Here is a 26,292-nt window from a genome sequence, read left to right as displayed (position 1 = left end):
GGCTGGAAAACTATTTCTCCTGGCCAGAGCGTAGGAGGGAGATGACAGAGGACTCTCTCTACTGTAGGAACATGGCAACACAGAGATAACACTGAGTAGATGTGATTGTCCTCTCTGCTTCGTAATTCCCACCTATATAACGAGAACAAATAAAGTTCTTTGATGCGTGTCCCCTAGCAAAGGCATTAGCAAAGACTGCAGTCAGGAGGGAGATACAAAAGCAAGAAGGGAATGCCCCTGATTTTTGTACCTCGTTTCAGCTATTTACTGGAATTTAGACTTGAGTTCTTCCCCAAGGTGGTGGTACAGGAAAGCACTGCCCAGTTCAAACTCTGGGGCTTGATATGAGGAAATTATCATATAAAGAAGATATTAATGAAAATGGCAATAGCTCCTAGCTGGTTTTCAAAGGAAGAACTTTGTACAGCTTCACAGCTAAAAAAGGTGACGAACACATATAATATTTTAGACATGATTAATTGCTTTCAAGGAAATGTTATTACTTGGTAAAGCTTGAGTTATAAAACAAATTGGCTTCGGTATTCTTTTTAATTGTTAACATGGATCATATCAGCATCGTCCCATAATTAGTGGCATTAGTACAGCTGAAGTGCTAGAAAATGAACAGTCTAGCTTGGACAGGAGTGTCCCAAGCAGGTGTCACCGGTGCAATCTATGGTTAACATAACTATGGTGTGAACCCACAGATATTCTTATATGAACACTTTTTTTTTTCTTTGTTAATATAACTGTGTAATAAAAATATTCCCACATACTATCCTGTATTTTAGAGCATAAATACAAATATATTCCCCTGTTTTTTTTCTTCAGAAATAACTTTACAAACTGTGGAACAAGACTATCCTATATTATATGGAAACCCCAATGGCATGGGATTATTATTTATTACTGGCATCCGTAGTTCTTGTCGCAGAATAATTCTGAATTTATCTGTCACTGCAATGCCTACTAATCACTGTAGTTACTAACATACCAGTTTTTGGAGATAATAGTTGACTAGCCGCTGGCTGCTATTTTAAATGGGTATGTGTGGTGCAGTACTGGTATGTAGCTGTCACAGCCAACATTACCTGCCACTCCTTTACCATTGAGTCTACCACACCATTTAAATTCTTTATTAGAATACAATTATTTGAATATATATTGACCTATGTATTAAAATACTGAGTGAACATAGCCTACAAACACTAACATTAAATAAAATATAAGGTTTCAGAGAAAGCACTGTATACTGAATGTCTCAGGCAAAAAATTGCATTGTTTATACTTCTATACAGTTGTGTAGAGATATAACCAAAATGCAGATCTTCTTCCTATCTTTTGGCCAACATGACTGCTATAACATAATGTTGGCTATATTATTCTGCATCAATATACTTTCATTTTTAGTACATGAAATCTCAGCATTGCACTTATTCCACTTTGGTCCATAGTCAATATGCTATGAGAAACACAACTTACATCTTAGTGCTGAATGCCCTGGTAATTTCTTGTTTCATCATCCAAATATTGCAGAACTGTGGGAATCACAGCTTATGGGACTTTAAATTATTTTGGTGGGATTTTAAACTCCATATTTATACAAAAAAAAAAAAAAAAGAAAAATAACCTTTAAAATGAAACACATTTGTGAAGAAGCATAACAGTAAAGTGCATTAAAAGTTATTATCCATGCATATCCTTTGATTTATTGAGTTGCAATACTAACCATGGTGACCCTTTCTTGTATTACTTCATCATTAATAGCTGAATTATCTTATTAATTTTCCTCTTTTGAGAAACACAGTGAAGGTAAATAATTTGGGATGTTTTTCACTATAGAATTTGTTCCTTGATTAAGTGATGTGATAACCTATCATAAGACACGGTTTACATAATATATTAAGTCTAGCAGGATTAGCCAATGAAGAATAGTTTTCGTTAGTTTCTTTGGTTTAATTGTACACAAGTGAAATCATTGCTTGCAGAATTACATTGGCATAAGAAACATGGTTTTTTATTTTTCACCAAAGGCAAAATCATTCCTAATGCTGGCTGGATGCACAAGAGAAAAAGTGGGGAATCAGAGGACACAGGAAGCCTGTCTGGGAAACTTAGTTTGATGTACTGGCTGTGTGCAAACTAAGGAATAGGTATGTTCATGTTTCACAGTCCTTACCCCCCGATGCCAGGTAGAATCCCTCACAGAGTGCACTACAGATCCATTCCTGTATACATACAACCATTTCCTTTCAGAAGAAACAAGAGTTCATAGGGAAGGATGGAGCATATCAAGACCTGAGAGCTGGAAATCACTCTCTGATCATCCAGTTCAGACATTCCTACTGAATGTGTAGAGGATGGTCCAAAATTCCAGTGAAATTGTTTCTCAGAATGTGCTGATAGGATGAAGCTTAAAAAATTTGTTTTGCATACTTGGGGAAAAAAATAGGATCTAGTGCTGCATGGATGAAAAAAGTGAAAATTAGATTCCTACTCTGAATCACCTGTCAGAGGACCTCTTTTTAATTGATTCAGAGCAACAGCCTAAATGTAGGTAAGCAAAACTGTTCCCTGCACCAGGGTCTCCCTCACCACCAGCTACAGAGGAAGCCTAAAGGTACTTGCCCCCCCAGGCTAAAGCGTGCATTTGTGAATGCCAAGCCCCTATCATTCTCTTACTGATATTTGACTGGAGTTTGAGTGTAAAGGTAAAATTTTAATGACAAATGGTCCATACTGTCCTACATTTTTGGAAATTTGCTGTCAAGGAATCAAGTTTGGGGGGGACGGGGAGAAGACAGACACAATGGGATGACATGGGACAACAACTAAATGCTTTCTGAAAAGAGTAGACTGACAGGAGTTTGCTGGTTTATTACTTATGTTCAATGCCTAAGGTTTTGAGATCCTGCCTATTCATTGAAGATATATTTACCTAAGTCTGTTAGGTCTTCATGATGCAAACAAAGCTGACAACATAAAACCACACTGTTCATTATGTGAGAACGCACTGTCTTTACATGGCATGATGTACGCTTGTTTGTTTTATTCTTTCCCTTTGCACTATTTAACCTCGTGTTCTGTAAGAACAACTATCTAATGCTTATTTTGCCTTAGGATCCCTATAACAGATATAAGCATCCGCTGTTGGGGAGAGCAAGAGCACGGGGGATGGTAGGGAGGAGACTGAGCTTTTTTGTTAACTTGCTTTCTGTAAGTATTACCACTATTATGCTTTTGTAAGTTATTAACGTTATGAAAGACATCATTCTAAAACAGAACAATGTGTGATGGTAACTGTGCCATTAAGGTCTCTAGTGGAACATTAATTATTGATCTTTGCCTGAAAAGCATCAGAATGTTGTATTAAAGCTGCACAGAACTGTTCGCCTTACAAGCATTCAAGTGAACTATGTCATTCAAAGGTGACGAGGTTTAGCTCTACTACTAAATTCAGAGCACTCTGAGAACCGTAAACGAATTGCAAACACAGCCAAACCGAAACAGGGTATCTGACACAGATAACCTTTTTGTTGGACAGAACGCTTTTAACTCATTCTCAGTTTCTTATTCCTTGTTCTTCTGAGTTCCCTTGCTTCCTCCAAACCATGCTTTAAGCGATAAGGGTCTGGCAGAGGGTTTATGCCTCTTTTTAAGTGAGTGGTGCTGCAGTCGGTTCTGTTATCATTCAGGGATGAAAAAGCCTTCCAGGTAAACTCCCAGATTTACAAGCCAGTAGCCCTCCCTGACAGGTGTTATACCGCAAGTAAACAGTGGTCTCCCTGCTGTGATATGGGCTAAGATAAGGACTGGTGGAAGAACACTACTGAAAACCAGTCACTGGGAGAAAGTAAGGCCTCTTCCTGCTGCAATGCCACCAGCAAAGCCTCTCTCCTTGGTTTTGCAGGAATTTTGAAGTTTCCTTCATTAATCTGAGCTACTGAAGAGTTACAGCCCTGCTGACAGAGAAACTGTTTGGTGTGTTGTTTTTATCATGTGGTGTCACATAGCACAGTCATCCCCCTCTAGTCCCTGCTATTCATAAGCATATGCCTTACTTTTAGCATCAGTGACTGACACATAGTGGGACTAGAAAAGTACTTTAGGCAGCTATTTTTTATCACCTATATGTGACTATACCCAATTTTATTTTACCCTTTTTCCTTTGTCCTTCTCATTTCTGTCTCTTACAGAAAACACAGAATATTAATTTCTGTCTCCTATTAAGTTGTGCTGACTTTGAGAGAGCATCTTTCCACTTCTGGCCATTCTTAAACCTAACAGACTACAGACTGCACTTTTCACATTCACAGAAGTATAAGGTAGAAAAGCAATTTTTCAAACAACATTTTTCTTACTGTAATTGCCTTTTGTCTGTCATTTTTCCTCTTGCTGATGGCCATTAAAAAAGGACTGACTGACTGATGCAGTGATGTTGGTCAAACCTGGCCCTAGAGATGACAGCTTGAGCTTCAGCAGGTAAGGAATCAGTCCATGGGCTGGCAGACTAATTCCCTTAATGTTATCGTCCTCAAATTATAACTGCTCTGTCTTGAGACCATGCTTTTACTGCAGTTTGGCAGGTTTTCAGACAAACCAGAACAACCTACAGCAGCAGAGAATCTAGTTCTGATACATGTCAGCTTGAAAACATCAAGATTAGAATGAGACATCATAAAGGAAATTAAATCACAGGTATACTAATCTCTAAAAGGGTAACCCTTGTCCCTAAAAGGAATTTCTAACTCTATGTCACCTGCACAACCAAAGTTAAAGGTTCAGATTCTGGTGTTTTGTTGGTTTTTTTTTCTTTCAGTATTGACATGATTGCTGAGTAAGGATTAGGTAAACCTTTGTTCCAGAGGCTTTCCAAGAGAGCAAGAAATGAACAGGGAAGGAATGCAAAATCCTTAGATCCTGAACGGTAAGAATAAACTATATGAGGTATCGGATATAGACTATGAGCTATCTGAATCAACTGCATCATAGCAGAACAGATGTACCCCTTAGGTGAGACCACAATGTTCTGTCAATGTAGCTATGTCAGAAAAAGTCTGTGGGTATAAAATCACACTACCTGACTGGTACAAGTTGGCAAAACCTCTAGAATGGATACAGCTGTGTCAGCAAACAAGTAGTTTTTCTCAGCCTATGACCTGACAAAGGTGTCATGGCTTTAGGAGCAAAGCTTTCCTTTTGCTGCATATGAAGTATCTTGGCTATGGAGCACCGTCAACATTTTTATAACATAGTATACGGGAAAAATCTGAGATGTAGAAACGAGTGTGTTAAACATCTTACAAACTACCATGTAAAGGGCGTACATGGAGAGAATGGAAAAAAATCCAGAATTCATTAGACGCTTGAAAGGAAACACAGAAGACTAAGAGGGACTTTCCAGCTACTCTAAGACTTGTCCCATATTTAATTTCATGATCTCTGGTGTCATCCACAGCACGCATAATTGTACAATGAAGGAAAGCGAGATAAACTTGCTATTCCTTTATTTCTAAATTCTGCTATTGTAACTCTGTGAAAAAACATGACTTAAATGCAGAGAGTTTCACTGAAGTTATTTCAAAATTAAAGGTATTCACCAGCTACATGCAGAAATGATATCAGAATTCATTTGCAAGGATTTAAATCTCCCATCTGTAAATTGACAGTTAAATCCAGCTCAAGCTGAAAACAGCCAACAGTCATCTTATGACTGTTCAATGCACTGTGCAAAATTACTTTAATTCAGTGTTGGACAATACCCAAATAAAAATATGCATCTTCCCCAACTCAATGAGTGACACTTTTACTGACGGTATCACCATTAAATCTTGTGTCCCCTTAGACAGCTCCTCCAGCAATTGGCCTTTTGCCTAGTGAAACTGATAGGTATCAAAGTTATAACAATTCAGCTATGTCCCCATTACTCTCTGCAGTTGTGGCTGTGCTGAGCATCGCTGCTTTTATTGGAGCTCTGTGCAAATTTAAGCCTTGCCCACACGGAGCATGTTAACTGGACAAGCATTGCTTGGTCTTTCAGGTCCAGTCTAACACACCCAGCTCCCAGTCAAATTCCAAGGGAAACAACTATTCAAATGAGGATGATACATTTAAGAAGAAGCATATTTAATTACTGGGCAGTCTGCCATACATCAAACAAATTTCCACTCCTGTAGTTGTTCCCCCTGGCTGTGCTTGGAAACTGGAAGTGTAATATCAAATCAATGTAACCAACAGAAAATACACAAATCCTGCATTACTAGAAGCCTAGCAAAATCCCTGAGACTTCCTTAATTTTACCAGTGTTTAGTGCTTAAAATAAATCACAAGTGGCATTTCAGAGTTTCCATGTAAGTGTCAAAAGCAAGGCCTAAACAACATCCCAGCATAAACTCGAACATCTATCTCCCTGTGTGTTTAGTAGTCTAATGCCTTGGCCCTCTGCAAGACATAATAATACTGGTAGAATATAAAATAAGAAAACAAAACAAAACAAAATAAAATAAAACAAAACAAAATAAAATAAAATAACCAGTCCTCTACCTCATATCCACTAGTGGGATCTGAACCAATATTAACTAGAATAAATGTCAAAAGTACGTTTTTCAATACAGCATACAGGTAGAAACAGTGTTGCTAACTTAACTGCCTTTATAGTGAGTGCCATGTATATTCTCCGGATTACAAACCAGAGGGCCACAGGACCATTTCCCTTAAAGAAATGAAAGGTATATTCTGATCAAAAAGTCTCTAAAAAATAATGGTCCCACACACTTCCAAAATGAGAAGGTTTATTCTTATGCTTGAACCCTCCTATACAATAATTCCTAAACTTCTAATCTTACTCCCACTGGATTTAATCTACTTTCAAGCAAGTGGTATTTACTGTCATCAAGACATATTTATTTAATGTTTTACTAGAATTTAAAATATAAACATTACCTGAAAACCACTATAGTGGTTTTTGTTCTGTAGGAAGTAGTAATTTATAGGCTTCTTTAGATTTTGAATTCTGAAGCCATAGTGGCCTCTATTGTTGTCATATTAGAATAGCATGTATTGTGAGTGTAGTAAATAAACTACCTTTAGGTATTTTTCATTCTTTGAAAGTACATGACAATAGTCTGTAAATCAACCCAACAACCCAGCTCCAACTTAAAGACATTCCTGTGACAATTACATCCCCATGGATCCATCTAACATCAGAACAGTCACAGATATGTTAAGCTTTGTTCTCAAATGAATTTGGGTTCTGCTTAAAAAATTCTGGAGGATGCAAGGCCCGTAAATGTTTATCAATGTGCTGAGAATATCAGGAAAGTCACAGAAATTAAAAGTACTTTTTCTTCTTCTTAATCAAATGATTGCTTCTGTGAAGACAAAAGATTTATTTTTGTATACAAATTTAGCCATCAACAAAAGTTGGTTAGATCTTAGCTTTTACTGTAGAATTTTTCAGTGATATAAAGACCTCCATTAATAAAAAAAAAATGTTACTTTTTTCCAAACACAGTTTAACTGGACTTAAAATATACAATATAAATCTGCTTTTGAAACTAGGCCTCTCTCTGCCCACTGACTGTGCAAGAATCCCAGACAGTTCCTTTAGATGATATATCTAGTTTTTGGATGAATAAAGTTAGGCAAGATGAATGTCACCCTAAAAGATTTAGTCTGAGGCGAGTTTACAGAAAACCAACATAATAATTACTCCATAAAAATGCCCAAATGCAATTTATATCAACACTTTATATACCCGAATGAGGTTTTCATTGTGGAAAAGTTGAGTAGTATCTAATTAATATCAGGTTTTGCTCAGCACTCTCAGGAGAGAATTAAAATGATGCAGAATTTCAGTTCTATTAAGTATTGAAGTCTGCTATTAAATACTCTATTGAGAATAGACTAAAACTCAATTCCCTTGTTCCTTTTCCCCTCAGGAAGCATAACTGATCTTCCTAATTCTCACTACTACAAAGTCATTTATATTCCTTGTGATTAACATCATTTGACAAAGTTGTTTCCTTTCCCAATTTTTGAGCCAAAAATAATCCCCATTATTATACTGTTGAACCTACAAAAAAAAGAAGCAGTCTTTTGCACAAAAGAATAAGATTAGATGTTTAAGATTTCATAGTTCACAGCATCAAATGCTATTAATATTCGGGGAGAATGAATATAATAAATATAGATCTTAGTAATCATATCATATCTGCAGGAAAGTGTGCAATATTTTTCAATTGACACTTGGAAAAATAATTAAAAAGAGAATATATTTGTTGATATTGCAAGCTTTAAAAATGAGTACAATGGGCTTTTTTCATCAATAGCCAAGGACATGATGAATGAACCTTGACTAACACGGACATACAATTTAGAATGGAGACAAGCCTAGCACAAAGTAATCGAAGATGTTGAGAGATCACTGCTCTCATATTTCAGTGACTGCAACAAATGGATATGGTACATGCGGTGTAAATGGGGAACTTGATTCATGATCTGAGCAGATCACTCTGCCAATCTCATATTTTATGTGGCTTCAAAGCTGCCAATTTTGTGTTAAATTCAGACTGTGAACTTTTCTAGTTGCTACTTCCTTGACATTTCTTCATCAGTTAAAAATAGTAACAATCAGCCAGGAGGTAGAAAGACAACAAAACATACATGTATGAGGTGCTTCCCTTTGACAGATGTTTGTTCCCTTTTAGGTATCAGTGAAGAAAAAATTCAAGTAGCTTCTAATGATAAGACTAACTGGAAGAGCAATTCAGTAGTAGTGCTTTGTATACGTCAAGATATATGTTTGCCTTCTGTCAGTACCTTGCTACTTACCCTGAAGAAGGATCATATTAAGTAGTTAGATAAGTCAGTAGAAATGGTTATTATACAATTAGCATTACTGAAGCAAGCACTGGGGCTGTCTCCTAAAAAGTTGCTCTTCCTTGCCCTTCAAAGAACAGATTTAGTAGATGTGACAGAACCATAGAACAGCTGAAGCTGAAAGGAACCTCAAAAGATCATCTGGTCCAACCTTTTGTGGGAAAGGGAACTTAGATGAAGTTATCTAGCATCCTGTCCAATTGCACCTCGAAAGCCTCCAGCAATGGGGTCTCTACCATGTCCCTGGGTAGATTGCTCCATTGAACGATTTAACTGTAAAAAATTCTTTCCTTATATCATGATGAAGCCTCTCCTAGTACAACTTGTATCCATTGCTCTGTGTCTTCTCCATGAGGCTCCTTGAGAAAGAGAGCCTCCATCCTCTTTGCAGTTGCTCTTAAGTACTGAAAAACTGAGATGAGGTCCCCCCTAAGACTTCTCCAAGGAAAAAAGACCTAATTCCTTCAGTCTCTCCTCATAGGGCAGATCCTCTAGCCCTTTGATCATCTCCAATTCCCTCCTTTGGACCCTCTCCAGTCAGTGCCTTTCTTGAATTGTGGGGACCAGAACTGGACACAGTACTCCAGGTGCATCCTGACAAGTGCTGCGTAGAGTGGGAGGATCATGTCTCTACCTGTCTGCTAGTAACACCCCTGCTGATGCAACCTACGATCCAATTTGCCATCATTGCTGCAAAGCCTCACAGCTGACACATTCGGCTTCCTGTCCAGCAGGACCCCCAGATCCCTTCAGCAAGACTGCTCCCCAGCCACCGATTCTAGCCATTACTGGGCAGTTTGGTCATCCCAGGTGCAGGACTTTGCACTCATCCTTGTTAAACTTCCTGCTGTTCTTGCTAGCCCAGTCTTCCAGCCGGTCCACGTCTCTCTCTAAGATGGCTGTCCCTTCTGGCTTGTACACCTCACTGATCACTTTAGTGTCATTAGCAGACTTTGTGAGAGTGCTTTCAATCCCATCATCCAGACCATTTACGAAGATGTTGAACAGCACAGGGCCCAGTATCAATCCCAGGGGGGGACCCCACTTGTGACAGGTTGCCAGCTTGAGTGAAAACCATTGATGACCATGAAATCACCAAGAAATATTACTCTATTACAAACTGAAAATAAGTAGTAAGTGATGGGGAAAATATAGATCTGTAGGTTATATAGCACATTACAAGAAAGGTTAATTTACAAGAACCTGCATCTTTAAAATGTCTGCAGGGTATGTTGAGTAAATAATTTTTTCTGAAGATACAGCACTTTTTCCTCACTTTATCACTAAGAAGTACTACAGTTGAGATGGTGTGATGATGACTTGATTTTAGATATGTACAGGCTTTTTTATTTTTATTTTTTAATTCAGTTGAAACAGAAATTTTGAAGACAGAATTTATTGGGAGAACTTTTTTCTGAAAGTACTGAATTTCAGAAAATGTAATTTACTGAAATTACAGATTCAGAAGCCTGATGGTATAATTTCAATTTAAAAGAGTTAAGTAAACTTTTTCTGCCTTTTAATCCATCTTTAGACTTCTTATAAATCTGTGTAATTCAACATAAAGCATCTGCACAGCTCTCATTTTCCCCAGGTCTTCATTTGGAGCAGGAAGGCAGAGCTAAGTTCAAACGCAACTTTGTGCTTTCGATGTTCAGAGGCTGCTAGAGGTTGCCCATCTTTCTCAGAAACTCACAGCATCCTTGGGGTTCTGTTTGCCATTCTAATAGCAGAATTAGGAGAAGACACATGGTAAGAGAAAGAAATAGAGCTGGAAGCAGCTGTTATGAAATCTGCTTCAAGAACTCAATTGCTTATACATCCTTACTCAGGCAAAGCCAAAAAAGCCAAACATATTTTTCACCCTGGCACACCAGCTGGTGTCGCTGCTATAGTCAATGTAACTGTACTGCTTAGAAAAACATGTATTAGAAATTGCATCATCAATGACAACATGAAAAAGGACAGAAATACAAATAAATATAAAAGTCTCACTCATTCTACCATAAAACTCGAAGCAACTGGATTTATGTAAATGAAACATAAAGTAGCTGTTGAAATAATTTTCAGCTTTTAAAATGTTTAACCCTTGAGCATTTTCATTGTTATGCTATCTTACAATGTTGCTGGGGACAGTTGATGAGGGCACTGATTAAATCAATGTGAGGGTGGTGACTGAGAAAATCAGAAAGCAATATTGTCTATGCTAGATAAAGCCTAATTTCCAAACCTGTGTACTAAAGCGACCAAACTTTTTTTTTCTGGTTTATTTCACATATCAGCATGAATGGAACTGTCCCAACATGTAATAATGCTGCTAGTGACATGTAACACAGACAAGTGCTTTAGCATGCACACATGCAATACAGATTATACAAAAGTCATATGACCCTGCCCATAGGTGAGATCTGGCTTGTGGACCACCGGCTGGACCACTCTGATTTACCTGGGCATTACAAAAACGCCCATTCCCTGACCTAATCAGCAATATAAAACTTCACACAGTCAGTTACACCATAGATGTGACTGGGAGCAGAGATGATGGGGAGTTAGTTGTCTAAAAAGAACAAAATTTTTTCTGATGTCCCAGCATACACTGCCTGGGTTCCCACTGCTACCCCAGACAAGTACAGGTCTTCCAGTGGTTCTGCATCGTATCCACCAGCACCACGCAGCTCGCTCAGCCAGCCAAGAGCAACTAAAATGACAGTAACTTACTGTTTTCAGGGAACTGAGAGCTAAATGACTCTCCCTTAACTAATCTTGAGTGTCAGGTGCTACCAGAAAATCTCTAAGGCTAGCTCTGGTAAACTAAATTTGGCCAGGAAGAGAAGAGTCCTGTGTATGAATGCTAAAAGGCATGGAATGACCTGTGTCCATGCTATATGGATATACTGACTATACTGGCACTGAAAACTAGGGTTGTCACAATTATACCATTTGTTGTCTTTGTCCCAGTATTCTTTGGGAAAGTGCCGAGACAGGCTAAGAGTGTGCAAGGAGCATTCAGAGTGTTTAACATTAGATAATCATTGTTTCAGTGCCCAGGACTGATGCTTATTATGTCCTTGTTTGTAAGGTACTAATCTACTCTGTTTCTAAAGCAGGCAGGTGGGAAGAGTTAAATAACTCTAATGACACTTTCCATAGGTGCCCACAGAAAGTTTAGTATTTTACTGTCTAATTACTAGAAAAACGACCCCCAGATCCGTGACTCATATAAAGAAGGGTGATCATCAGAGATTCTGAGCACCAAAATATCCAACTGAAATAAACCCAAGCACAGTGCAAGGGTAAGCAGAAGGTGAGAGTCTGCTTCTTTATTTGTTATCTGAACAAGACCTTTTCAAGCAAAAAGGGATAATAAGTAAAGGGGCAAGCAATAAACAAGAACTTAGAGAAACACAAAGCCAGTAGACAAGGGATAACAGAAAATGCCAAAGACCAAAAATCTCCAATCACTAAATGACAGGCTGTTAAGAAACTACAGACGTAGCTTTGGACAGGGCTGACCCAGACTTTTTAACTGACAAGAGGCAGAATACAAGAAAAATGTGGATTTGGGATATTTGAGGGTGTTCTGTGGGACTATGCAAAACTTAGAAAAGAAAGTAAGGAAGGAGATAAGGGAGGAACAAGGGCATGCATTCAAAACGAAACACCAAGCTTGACCAGATTATGAGCTCAAGGCTATGGGAGGTCTGTGATAGGGGTATCAGTTGGGCAGAGTGTCCATGTGCTGGTATTTGGGGGATTCTGCAAATGTGGAGTGCTCCTGTGACAAGTGTGCAAGTGCTGTGTGTTTGCAGCAAGGACCGAGCTGGACTGTCTGGTGAGCCAGGAACCCATGGGGCAGGTAAGAGGGATCCAGGCAACAGCATTGGCATTGGTGGACAGAGGAGCCATGCCGGTGCGTGGGGGATCCACCAATGTGCGTGTGCTTGTGAACCTAGTGAATGTCACGTGCACACTGTCACTAGAGAGCTACAGCATTAGTGAGTCCTACGTGTAGGTGCTGCTTAGGGAAGCACCTTCTCTGTGGCAGTCAGTGTAGCCAGCCTTGTCAGCGTCTCACGTGCACCTCCCTGTCTCTCTGGGTTATGCACTTCTCTTCTATACTGCTTGAACTGGCAAATAGTTCAGCTTGGGACTGATCCCCTGGGTCTCTGAGCTCCCACATCCCGGAGCTCCCAGGCTGGGCTGCAGTGGGTGGGCAGGAGGAAACCCTGAGCTTGGAGCTGCTGGAGGTGGCAGCCACTTAGAATATCCCTTAACACACACAGTCCCAGAAATCTCTATTGTTATCTGAAAGAGCTTGAAGCATCTAACCTGAAATGTTGGCTGCCATACCATAAGATAGGCAAGATCTAGCTACGCGGCCTGTTAGTTACTGAGCTGCAAATACTTTTGGAAACAAACAGTAGAGGGAGTGAGACGGTTAATTCAGTAGATCACTTTCTCAGTAAGACTCATTAGAGAGTTCTTGGCAATTGAAAAGCTTCAGATTTTTTTTCCCTTTGATGACTAGTGAAATAGATGTTGAAGCCAGAGCTTGACAGGTCACCCAAAATACAATTTCTTCTACAATCTGAGCTAGCTGAAAATTTCCTACTCTCAAGGAACCACAGATTCAAACATAATTCAAGAAAAATATGTACATACTTGTTTTCATGAAAAGATTGTCCATAATTCAACAAATACTTCTCTAACCTTTTGTCATACTATTACAAGGTATTTAAAGACAACAAATATATTCTACCTCAGTCTGCTTTGTGCTGATGTAATGAAAATAATTTATTCTACTCTCCTCTTGTAGGTTGTCTAATCTAGTGGGAGATTTGTCAGTCCTGTCTTGATCTCAGAGGTTCAATTTATCTTTCTTGAACATAACTGACTAGACAATATCATACCAGTATAGTGGCTTTTTCTTAACTTATTATAAATCTCTCACCTGACACTATTTAGATTTTAATTGGTCATTTTCATGGTTCAATCACAGCAGACACTCTCAGCTACTAATCTACAAGTTTGGTCTACTCTTTATACTTTCATTTTCCCTTGGGGGCTTACTGCACAAATATTGTTATTAAGGCTGAAGTGCATCACCCCACAGCCTGTAGTACAACTTTTTATCTCAAAGCCTTGAAACGTGTTTTAAAGTTATCATTTAAAATGGTGTGCAGCACAGCGTCTGAACCCTTTGTGGGTGAGAAGATCGTTGGATAAGGTTTTCATTTCCCTAGGAAAACCTTCTACTTATCCTCTAGTCGTTAATGAGGAAACATTCCACAACAGTCCACTATTTCCTGAGGCCCCACCTTTGGGGCTGCGGCTTGGGTAAGTGAAGGTACCTGACTGCAGACTTGGCTCAGAGAGGGATAGGACGTCAGGATGCTCAGCTTGGCATTTCCCTTCTGCACAAGCACACCTCCCTGTTAGGAGCCAGGATTCAAGTTCTCTCTGGAGGCCAGATCATGTGAGCTAAGCCTTGTTGAGTATCATTTGCAGGTAATCTTAATTGAATCTGAATTCCCCGAGAAAGATTAAAGCAAGAACTATGGTGTCTTGGCATTTTAAATAGTTGTGCAACCTCAGAGGAGGAGGAAGATGATAGGTGCAGCAACACAGAAGTACAAAAACATTGCATAGTCCCAACAAGGACTAAAGGCTCACAAATTGGGAAAACAACTCTTACTTTATTGGGGGAAAAAAACTCTAATTTTATTTAGCTAGTTTAATGCATTAAAACTTTTGAAGACAATATTTTTGCAGTCAGCCTTAGGCTGAGGTTAGAAGGAAGTCGGAACTGGAACCACAGAGTGACATGTAATAGCTGCAGGTGCAATGAAGGGAAAAGGTTTTGTTCAGAAATAACTATACTCTGGTTCTAAAAACACTTTAAATTGGCTGAAATTCCTATCAGGACACAATAACATCTCTGAGGATTCCCATTTTTCCTAAGACCACTGACGCTACAGCAAAAATGGTAGCATAGCAAAGTGGAAGAAAACTCTTCTTAACTATGATGGATTATTGTTTTCAGGCGATTTTTCGAAAGCTGTTTATTCTGTCTACATATTCATATGACATGGATATAAAACTCTGAAATATAATTTTAGTCTTTATTAACCTACAGTAAATGTTCCTCAGGGGATATATTAATGCTGTAGCATAATTTATTAGAGAAAGATAAACCAAAATAAAACCAAGTTTAGTCTGTTCTTCTATTTACTACACTTGATTTGGTTGGGATAATTTAATTATTTTAATTGCAGTTTAAATAGCTATAATGATATAATTTTCAATATTCAATACATGATTTAGACTGTTTGCAATAGAATTTTGAGCATTCACACCAGCTGATTAAGCTATTTAACAATCAACAACTGCTGAGCATATTGCAGCATATGATAATGCATAAGATTTATAGTGCTCCTCATGAAGAACAAAACAGACATACAATTTTCATTTCTGATTGAATGCTTATTTTTCTACTATATATAAAGGGAAAAAAGATAATATTTTGTGTTGTTAAAATATGCACAAAGAAAACAACAAATTATAATGTTAAGAATTACAGGCAGAAACTAGGGAACCAATTTTTTGGGGAAAACAAAATTAAAACAAAGATCCTCACCACAGTTCATCACATGTAAAGTTCAGAATAAGTTGTTTTATTCAAATAATAATGGTGGCATTTTTCAACTATAAGCCAGGGTGTCCAAAATAAACTTCTTCTATATCATATTGACTTTAACTTCAGTGCAACATTCACAGGGACCTTGCATTATCGTGTCTCTGAGTCATTGGAGTTTCACCAGGTCCAACTTCAGAGACTTGGACTCCTGACTCCAGGGAGACCAAGCAGTGGTACTGAAGTGATAAATGCTTCAAAACGTCCCCTGGTTCTGGAGAGTGCTTCCAAAGGTGTGAGAATGCTATTCATCCATAGCCACCGCAACTTAACAGCCTCTCCTATTAGCGCATATTTTAAGTGGTAATTCTTAAGAAGGAATTCACAAAAGAGTGACCTGATGTGCTGGGGCACAGAACTGTCTTGTTCTTTCCTGCTACAGGGACAGAAGCCTTCAATAGGAAGACAGAATGGGCAATTTTGGGTGATAATGCTACATCAGAGCAGACAAGTCTCTGCTTGCAGCTCTAGGCAGAACCCTTGGTCACAGCACACATTGGTTTGGAACTGCAGAGTCCATTTACGCTTATTAGGTTGGTCAGGCATGACTTCCCCTTGGTGAACTCATGCTGACTCTTCCTGATGACCTTTTCCTCCACACACTTCAAGATGACCTCCAGGATGAGCTGTGCCATCACCTTTCCAGGGGTTGGAGGTACGAGTGACTGGCCTGTAGTTTCCTGGGTCCTCCTTCTTGCCCTTTTGGAAAACTGGAGTGACACTGGCTTCCTCCAGTCCTGGGGCACCTCTCCTGTTCTCCATGACCTTTCAAAGATGATGGAAAGTGGCTTAGCAATAACATCTGCCAGCTCTCTCAGCACTCAGGGGTGCATCCCCTCGAGGCCCATGGATCTGTGGGTGTCAAGTTTAAGTGATCTCTAATGTCACCCTCCTTGACCAAGGGAAAGTCTTCCATTCTGCAGACTTCCTCTCTTGCCTCCAGGGTCTGGGAAACTGGAAAGCTGTACTTAGCAATGAATACTGAAGCGAAGGCGGCATTCAGTAACTCCACCTTCTCTGTGTCCTTCCTCACCAGGGCACCCATCTCATTCAGCAGTGGGCCCACATCTTTCCTAGTCAGCTTTTTCCTGCTGACATACTTGAATAAACCCTTCTTGTGGTCCTTGACTTCCCTCACCAGATTTAATTCCAATTGGATCTTAGCCTTTCTCATCTCCTCCCTGCATGTTCTGACAATGTCCCTATATTCCTCTCAAATGGCCTGTCCCCTTTCCCACATCACATAAACTTCCTTCTCTTGTCTGAGGTTTGCCAGAAGCTCCTGGCTCATCCATACAGGCCTCCTTCTCCCTTTGCTCAATTTCTTACTTGTGGGGATGCATCAATCTTGAGCTTGGAGGAACTGATGCTTGAATATTAGCCAGCTCTCTTGGACCCCCCTACTTTCTAGATCCCTAATCTATGGATTCCCCCAAGCAGGTCCTTAAAGAGGCCAAAGTTAGCTTTCCTGAAGTCCAAGGCTGCAATTCTACTTGTTGCCCTGCTTCTTCCATGCAGGATCCGAAATTCCACCATCTCGTGGTCACTGCAGCCAAGGCTGCCCTCAGCCTTCACATTCCTAACCACTCATTCTTTCTTTGTTAGTACAAGGTCTCAGAGCACATGTCTCCTTGTTGGATCCTCCACCACATGTGTCAAAAAGTTATCATCAACACTTTGCAGGAACCTCCTGGACTGTGTGAGCCTAGCTGTGTTGCCTTTCCAGCAGATATCAGGGAGGTTGAAGTTTCCTGTGAGGACCAAGGCCTGTGATTGTGAGACTACCTCCAGTATTATTTCATAAAGTACGAATGGTTTGGGTGACACAGTCTTCTACATTTTAGAATGGAGGAAAAGTGTTTAGTAAATATAAACAAACACTTTGCAAGTAAAAATAGAGCACTGGGAAGAATAGTCTGACATTTTCATTTGTTGCGAAGTCTTAAAAGCACAAATGAACCACTTCCCACCCCACCTCACCCCTGAATATTATCATGAATGGAAATTTGCTTGATTCTGATGTAAGGGAAGTGTGGTTGTAGTTTAGTTACAGTTCTTGGTCTCAAGCACCACCTAACCCAGGTTTATTATAATCCAGTAATTCTAAAACCATGGGATATCATCAGTCCATCTGTGGCTCTTTTCAGGGATTAGTTAAACTAAACATTTTGGGAACCACGTAACAGAGAACTGGAAGAGCATTAATCTATTAATCTCTCTTATTTCAACCAAAAAGCACTTGAATTCACAGATGCAATGAAATTTTGTACTAAAATTGTCTTTTTGTAGTAACTTCTAAATGTTTATTTTTAGCTTATCTTGAACAGAACAATCCTGAGTAGCATGTATATTTAATCTGAACTGGTGCTGCACCAAGCATATTAATTAGGATTCTTCCTTATCTTTCAGAAGAATATTACACATTTTATGCAGTATTATTCCTCCTCTGCACAGCTCCAAATAAATTGAGGGTGCCAACATACCATTCACTTCAGCAAAACTTCACATAATTAAAAATGCATAGAAATATTGCAACAGAAAGCCAGTACACTGGAGTCCCAGGAATTAAAATATAAATGTTACAACTTCATTCTCATACTCCTAGAACACCAAAGCAGTGACTATGGCTCTTAGAAAAAACCTAAAACCATTCTGTCTATCCACAATCCATACCCCAAGCAAACTTAATTGGATCATTGTTCTGGAATCAAAGGAAAATTTTCAGCAGATGTATCCTGCCCTATCAAGTATTTTACAGATCCAGTTATTATAAAGTCTTTATTACTTCCTTTTGTTAAATAAAGCAACAAATAACTTTATTGATAATGTCAATAAGGTGTCACTGTTTTGAAGTAAAGGTCCACTTAAAAGCAAAATCTTTTCCGACTAATTTCTTGCCACCACTTTCAAATTAAAATACAGTGACTTTCCCATCAACAATATATGTGAATAAAATATATCCCAGACTTGCAGACACTATAATTAGAGGTGGAGTCCTAAAGGTGCATCAGTGGATGCAGAGACAAAAGCAAAAAAAAAAAAAAAAAAAAAAAAAAAAATCCCGTAATTTTGAAAATAATCTTAAAATTCTTTGCTTTGCAGCTCCACACCAGAATCTAAGTGGAGTCTGATGAAATTGAGTGCACAGTTTAAAAATTAAAGTCAAATGCAAGTATTCCTGGGTAAAAAAGTTTTCCCCGAACACTTTGTAAACGAAACCACTAGAGGGCAAAACATCCATTGCTAAAAGCACGAGCCAGGCACCCTTAAATGGAGAAAAGTAACAGAAGTGAAAAATCCCCCCAGATAGCCATTTTTTTTTCTTTCCCCGGCCCCCGCCCCGAGAATTAAACAGAAGCTTGTAATCAAAATATCGATTTATAATACAATCATTGTCCCTTAACCTGTGTCTCTGAAAGGCAATCATTAGATGACGTTTCTCATGAGGTCACACCTATGCTGTTGCAGCTTCTTTCTCATTTCTAAAAACAGCTACTTTCTGTAAACATTTAGGTGTTCTCTAAAACTTTTGGTTTAGGATATTTGGAAATAACAGAAATATTAACCTGCTTGGGCCTGCAAATTTACCAAAGTGAGGAAAAAAGATAATTAGAAAGACACAAGAGTGACGCTTTTGTTTAGCACTTTCATTTGGCCAGCTGCACCAGTAAATATACACAGCACTTTTCCAAAGATCCAGCTGTATAGCTAAGTTGCATTTATGACCTCTGTTTGCTTTAGTAATAGAGCTCTTCACAGTCATCAGTGTGTCTATCCACAAAATCCTTAAGGAGGTAGTGTTCTCAAGAACTTCCAAGAGGGAAATCAAAATCTGAGACCAAAATCACATAGGGACAGAGTTATTAAAGCTGTTACAAAATTCAACTTCTAGGCATCTTTCTCTCCAGCTGAATTACAGCCACGAGTTAGGGGGCCAGGCACCACACAGAGTACATGGGGAAAGTCTGATGCTGAAAGGTAGAACCATGTACCAGCACGTGCTGAGGGCTGCCTGGCTGCAAAGCAGCTTTGCAGAAAAGTACCTGGGGGTTCTGGTGGGGTCAGAAGTGTGCCCTTGTCATGAGTAAAGTGAACAGCGTCCTGGGCTGGAGCAGGCACAGCATTGCCAGCAGGGTGAGGGAGATGAATCTTCCCTTCTACTCAGCACTGGTGAGGCCAAACCTGTAGTGCTGTGCATCCAGTTCTGGGCTCCCCAGTACAAGAGAGATACATTTTTACAAGACTGAGTCCACTGAAGGGTCAATAAGATGATTAAGGGACTGGAGAATCTCTCCTACGAGGACAGGCTGAGACAGCTGGGACTGTTCAGCCTGGAGAAGGAAAAGCCCAGGGGATCTCATCAATGCATATAAACATCTGGAGGGAGGGTGTAAAGAAGATACAGCCAGGCTCTTTTCAGTGGTGCCCAGTGACAGGACCAGAGGCAACGGGCACAAACTGAAACACAGGAGGTTCCCCCTGAACATCAGGAAACACTTTTATACTGTGAGGGTAACCAAGCACTGGCACAGGTTGGACAAAGAGGTTGTGGAGTCTCCATCATTGAAGATATTAAAAAGCCACCTGGACATGGTACCGGGCAGCCTGCTCTAGGTGTCCTTGCTTGAGCAGGGGGGTTGGACAAGATCACCTCCAGAGGTCCCTTCCAAACTCAACCAGCCTGTGATTCTGTGACCAACAGAGAGGCGCAGATGTGTACAGTCACTGTGTTCTCAGCTGGCCAGCTATAAATGACCTTGTGATATGAAGATACATAACCTTGTTTTTGAGATCTAGAAGACTGCACCACAAAGTGCAAATGTTGAGGTGGAGACAAGGTATAATAAATGGCTTCATAACTAAATAGATAGTTTTCTTCGGTTTTTAGCAGAGCATGACACTGACCTTGCAGATAAGAGTAAGTCAAATAAGAGAAACTAAAAATACTGTAACAGAAGTGAAAGCAGATCTCAAGGAACCCAACATTTCCAAATTACAAGCACCAGGCGAACTCCATCTCAGGACTGTGGAGGAACTGCTAAATGAAGTTGCAGGCCAGATAGCATGTATTCAAGACAGCTTCCATAAGGGGAGGGAATAATTCTGAAGAATAGGAAAATATATTACTTGTATTCAAGAGAAAAGAATAGTCCAATAATTACAGACTTTTTCATATGACACGACACATTTTTGCATCTATCTTTAGACTCACTTTTGTTTGTTAAAAAAAGTTAAATGTAACATGAGCTTCTATGAATTTATTTCCCACAGTAGGGTAATGAAGTAAAAGCTCATCCATCTGGTGTCTAACATGGACACTCTGAAATATAGTAGCTTACCTAAAGAAGAGAAAGAATAATAGAAGTCTAACTTGAGCAAGGAATTGGCCTAACAGGAGAGAACACCAGACAGGATTAACCAGGAAACTCCTGCGCTGGGGTGACTGATTGGGGAAGCAACAAGTGGCTTTGGGCTTGATCTCTTTACAAATTTCCATTGCTAGAAAAGGAGCTCTCATCACAAAAGATAGGAGACACTGTTAACAAAACACAGTGGTGAATGACCTGAAGGACCATGTTAGTGGATATTTAGAAATACTAAATACATGGCTGTGCACTCAGTAATTAAAACTATTTAAATTAAAACTTATTTTTAAATTTACTCCTATAACATGAAAGCAGAAAGACCTGATCATATTTGTTGATCACAGGTTAACTAATGTGCTATTAACATGATACAACTATCTAAAAGGCAAATGAAACACTGGCACATCATCATCAAGAATATGGTGACTGTCAAGCTTAAGACATGTTAAATAAAAAGGAAGATAACTAGGAAAGAGCTATTAAGATGATAAGGACAATGAAAAGTCTATCATAGGAAAGAAGACTAAAAGAGCTTTGCTTTTTTAATCTACTAAAGTGAAGGCTGAGGTACAAATTAACTCTTCTCTCTAAAGTCTTTCAGGGAGATAAACACCAAGGAGGAGGAAGAGCGGCTTCAACCAAGGAACAATGTCGGCACAAATACAGCTATGAATAAACTGTCAAAGGCAAGTTAGCAGAAGTCCTCAAGCAGCTTTCCAACAGCAGCTGGGACAGAAAGAGAGGGCAAGGGAAGTGCAAAAAAATCTGCTGTTGAGATGGGACTTTGATATACTTATGAAAATAGGTTTCTGTTGCAGGCACCATCCACAGAGATCCACAGTGTCCCCTGTAGTCCTGGTCTTCTCTTGTGGGCATGGTCTGAGGTTTCATAAATAGAAGAATAAAGAGACTGTACTCAGAGAGGTCAGCTACCATCTAGGCATATATCCATGCTTGGGACAGTTTGAACACTTGAACAGTTAGGCAATATCAATGTACCACTACATTGAGGAAATTTAGTCAGTTTAAGTTAGGCAGCAACTAAGAGATCTGAGGATCTCAAGTGATGCATAAATTTCACTCATTGGCCCGTCAAGCATTCTAGCCCACAGCGAACTATGCATATGCACAATAAACTACTCAGCACTATATGGCTCCAGCATGATAAATCATTTAAATTGCTTTTTGGTTCCACTAGCCAAGCTAGCTAGGGCTCCCTATACTGAAGTTTGCACTGTATACACACCAGAAGTATCTTGCCCGTAATGAGAAGAAATCTGCAGCACTAGACAGCTATAGTAATTTTTGAATATTATCATAAAATAGTACACATAGAAACTTATATCTCTCTGCTCTCAGAATGAACTTTCTAGAGAACTACTTCCTTGATAAGGGATAAAAACCTAAGCCCCCCCCTCCAAAAACAAACAAAAAACAAAAACCAAAAACAACAACAACAAAAAAAAACAAACAAAAAACCAAACAAACCAAAAAAAAACCACCACGAAAAAAACCACACAAACCAAAACAACACCAAATCTCAAACCAAACCAACCAAACAAAAAAGGTTGAGGAGTTTGTGGGCTTAGAAAGCTATTTTCCTAGTAGTAGGGAAAAAAGAAAAGTCAGGCAGGCACACCTACTGGACCAAGCAAATGACTATCCCTATCCTGTTCTTACACTATGCTCATCACTTTAGTACTCAGGCAGGCTTAGGGGACAGAACTACAACTTTGAGCAGGGCATAAAAAAAGTTACTAAAGTGAAAACATCTCTATGATCACAATCAAAATATTCCACATTAACAAAAAAACTGAGCAACTTCTACGTAGGTATTTGGAACAGGAATTGAACAAGAATGAAGATTAATGAAAAATAAGCATTAAGTGATTGCAAATGACAAATGTAGACAAGCTTTAGCAAGTGGAACAAAAAAACCCAAACGATTTAAGAAATTAAGTAAAATTCTTATATTGACATTGCCGGCTCAATAGAACTGTAAAAGAAACAAAAGGAGATGAATTGGGGAAAAAAACCAGCAACCACACAAACAAAAATCAAGGGGTAATATTTTTTTATCACCAGGATAAAGCAGCACATATTAAAACATAACAGAAGGGTGAAGTGACAGAGCAGCTGCAATAAGGAAAAGATCAAATTCAATGAATAAAATGAATCTACCTTGAATTCAATGAATCTATTCAATGACTTCAATATAGTTTAACAAAAGCAACAAAAAAAATAATCTTGCATTTTGTGTATTTTTTTATGAAAGCTGAAACTCATGTACCTTAATGCATCAGCCTAATAGATAAAATTTAACACAGAAGCACTTAAAATGATCTAGTTACTTATACGTTGCAAAACAATTGATCTACATTTTGGAGCTGTGTTTATTTTATTGGTAGTGCAAAGAAAGACACATCATGGTGCACACGAAGTAAATTAAGTTTCATGAGATGTCACTTTACACTGGATGTGAAATTGAATACTGCCACAGTGAAAAGAAAAAAGGAAAGTGCTTTATGACCTGTGCCTGCTAACAGAGGGGGAGCAAGAAGGAGACCTTGTCCTGTACAAATGTTAGCAATGGGTTTAATCTGAAATACCAAATTTCTGGTTTGGGGTACACTTGGATCCAAAAGAGAGACTGGGATCTCTCTCTTTGTGCTGGCAAAGGATAGCTTTCACTTTCAGACAACAGAAACAAAAATTAAGCCTGATGACTGTTTTCTACTGCTTTCTTCTCCTCAGCCTAACCTTGGTGTAAAGGTTTTATTTTCTGGGAAGAAACAAGTAACACTTTTCTGCACTCCCACATAAATCCTTTTGGTGGTTTGATCTTGGCTGGTCTACCTCGGCTGGTTTGACCCAGGCTGCTCTACTGCTCCCCTCCTCAGCAGGATAGGGGAAGAAAAAATGAAAAAAAGACTTGTGGTTCAACATAAAGGCAGTATAATAAAACAAAAGCAAAGGCCATGCACAGAAGAAAAGGGGGAAAAAACTAATGTTATTCTCTACTTCCCACCTGTAGGCAATGTCCAGCCACTTCCTGGGAAGCAGGGCTTCAGTACACGTAGCGGTTGTTCCAGAAGACAAACACAAATAACAAGTGTCGCCCCACCCCACCCCTTCCTCCTTTCTCTTAGTGTTATATCTGAGCAGATGTCATATGGTATGGAATATCCCTTTGGCCACTTTGGGTCAGCTGTCCTGGCTATGTCCCCTCCCAAGGTCTTGCCCACCCCAGCCTGCTGGTGAGGGGGCAATGCTGGAGACACAGCCCTGACGCCGCGCCAGCGCCGCTCAGCAGCAGCCAAAGCACCGGCGTGTTCTCACCGCCTTTCCAGCTACCAGTACAAGCGCAGCACTGTGGGGGCTGCTATGGGGAAAATTAACTCCACCTCATTCAGACCCAGTACAATCCTTCTTCGGAGGGCAAGCTACCATGAAAAGAGGCTAAGACAAAATTTATAGGAAATATTTTTTAGACTGGATGTCCTTTTTACTTACTCAATATTTTATAAAAATGAGAATTTTCACTTACTCCATATAACTTCTGTAAATTTATAAAAGTAAATTTATAATTTACTCCATAAAATAATTTATCCAAGTACTTATGCTAGAGATTTTAGGAACATATTCTTCTGAAAATTTTTCTGGTGGCAGTTTTTATGGGCTGTGGTTTAGGGTTTTTTTTTTTTCCCCCTAAGAATGTCCTCGCTGGGTCACTGCTCCTTTTCTTTAAGGGAATGTTTCAGACAATCGAGCTGTCTCCAGGCTCACTGAAAACAATTTATAATTATTCTTGACATGGATCTTATTGATTTGAAGACCCTTGATATAGAAAAGTCAAACTGTGAATGATCTTCACAAGATCTGGATGACAGATTGGAAGTCATTCCTTTAAAATCAATAATCCTAGTGAAGTCAAATATTTTTGCAATTCCCTTGTAAAAATAGCAAAGTTCGTCACTGGCATAACTGCAACAAAGTACTATGTCTCCCTGAGAAAAATGTATGTTCAGAAACCCTTTGAATCTCTACCTTGCCCCACTTCCCAACTTTCTGTTATTCCTTACCAGTTTTAGCTATTTCAGCTGCTTCCTTTTCCCCACACCTTGTCTATTTCCCCACTCCCCCACCTCCATCATTAATGAATCATGCCTTTATGGCATTATTTTCCACCTCTCCCATTGACCTTATTTGCTTTGTCTGAAGTTGCTAGGGTTTCCTGTTTGCTGAGATTCCATTAGTTACTGGAATCACCTAGCTTGACATGATAAGCCAGCCCAGGCAGGCTGCCTTAGCATTATAGCATCATAAAACTGAAAGAAGTGAAGAGAAGAATTCATTTATTGCAGTATTAAGTTTCATAAGTTATAGTAAAAATGTGCACTTTTTTGTTTGTTTTTGTAAAGAAAATTAAGTGGTTGTTAAATCAGCTAGAATTATTTTTTTATTACAATTGGACAAGCACATAAGATTAGAACATGTATATTACTTTAAATCAAGATGTTTTATAAACACTGAAGTGACAATTTAGCAGCTAAGGTTAATACTATTTTTTAGAAACTAATTGGATAGTTTGTCCTTTTCTTTTTATTCTGTACAACATTTTTCCCTTCTCATCTCTACCCCCCAAAAGCTAGTGGAGACGGGTGGATCCTGTAAAGCTGTGCTTGTGCCATGCCACTGTACCCATAAAACCAGTGCTTTGCTACAAGAAGCAGAGGAGATCCAAAGGTAGCTTGGAGGCAGCCTTTAAACCCTGAGCAGCTTTAAAACTTAATTTCATAAAGTTTCAGTTGAAATTTCTATAGCAGGCCTGGGAGTAACTGAGACTCCTTGCTCTTGAATCTGAATGTTAAAAAGACGTGGTAAGAATGCGTACGAGCCAACTAACTGGAATGGACCATTAGACCATTAAAAAAAAGCTAGAAAGAAGGGTCTGATTCTGTCAAGAGAAATCCTTCCTGTCAGAGGAATTACTCACGAGGGACAGTGGTAGTCCATTCAATAAATACAAACTTTCACTGAAAGACCAACTAGAGCACATACCTCTTAATCTAATGATCTAGCTCTGCATAAGAAACTTTACTAAAGTTTAAAGAAAAAAAACATTTTCCAGACCTGTTTTTCTTCTTAGGCTTTTCTCCACCTCACTCTTTTTGAATTCTAGCTGAAGGCGTACTTAAATATTTCAGACTAGGGTGGGTTACCTGATGCATTTTCAGATGCTTCTGGATTCCACTGTGATCCACCACCACCTGTAAAGCCGAAACAAGAGTCTGCCACATACCCAAAGCCTTCACGAATTCATGCTGTGGTACACTTTTAGAGAAGTACAGG

The sequence above is a fragment of the Falco cherrug genome, chromosome 6 (genome assembly GCF_023634085.1).
Source record: "Falco cherrug isolate bFalChe1 chromosome 6, bFalChe1.pri, whole genome shotgun sequence".
Taxonomy (NCBI): domain Eukaryota; kingdom Metazoa; phylum Chordata; class Aves; order Falconiformes; family Falconidae; genus Falco; species Falco cherrug.
The sequence above is the reverse complement of the archived record's forward strand: the minus strand, read 5'-3'. Positions refer to the sequence as shown.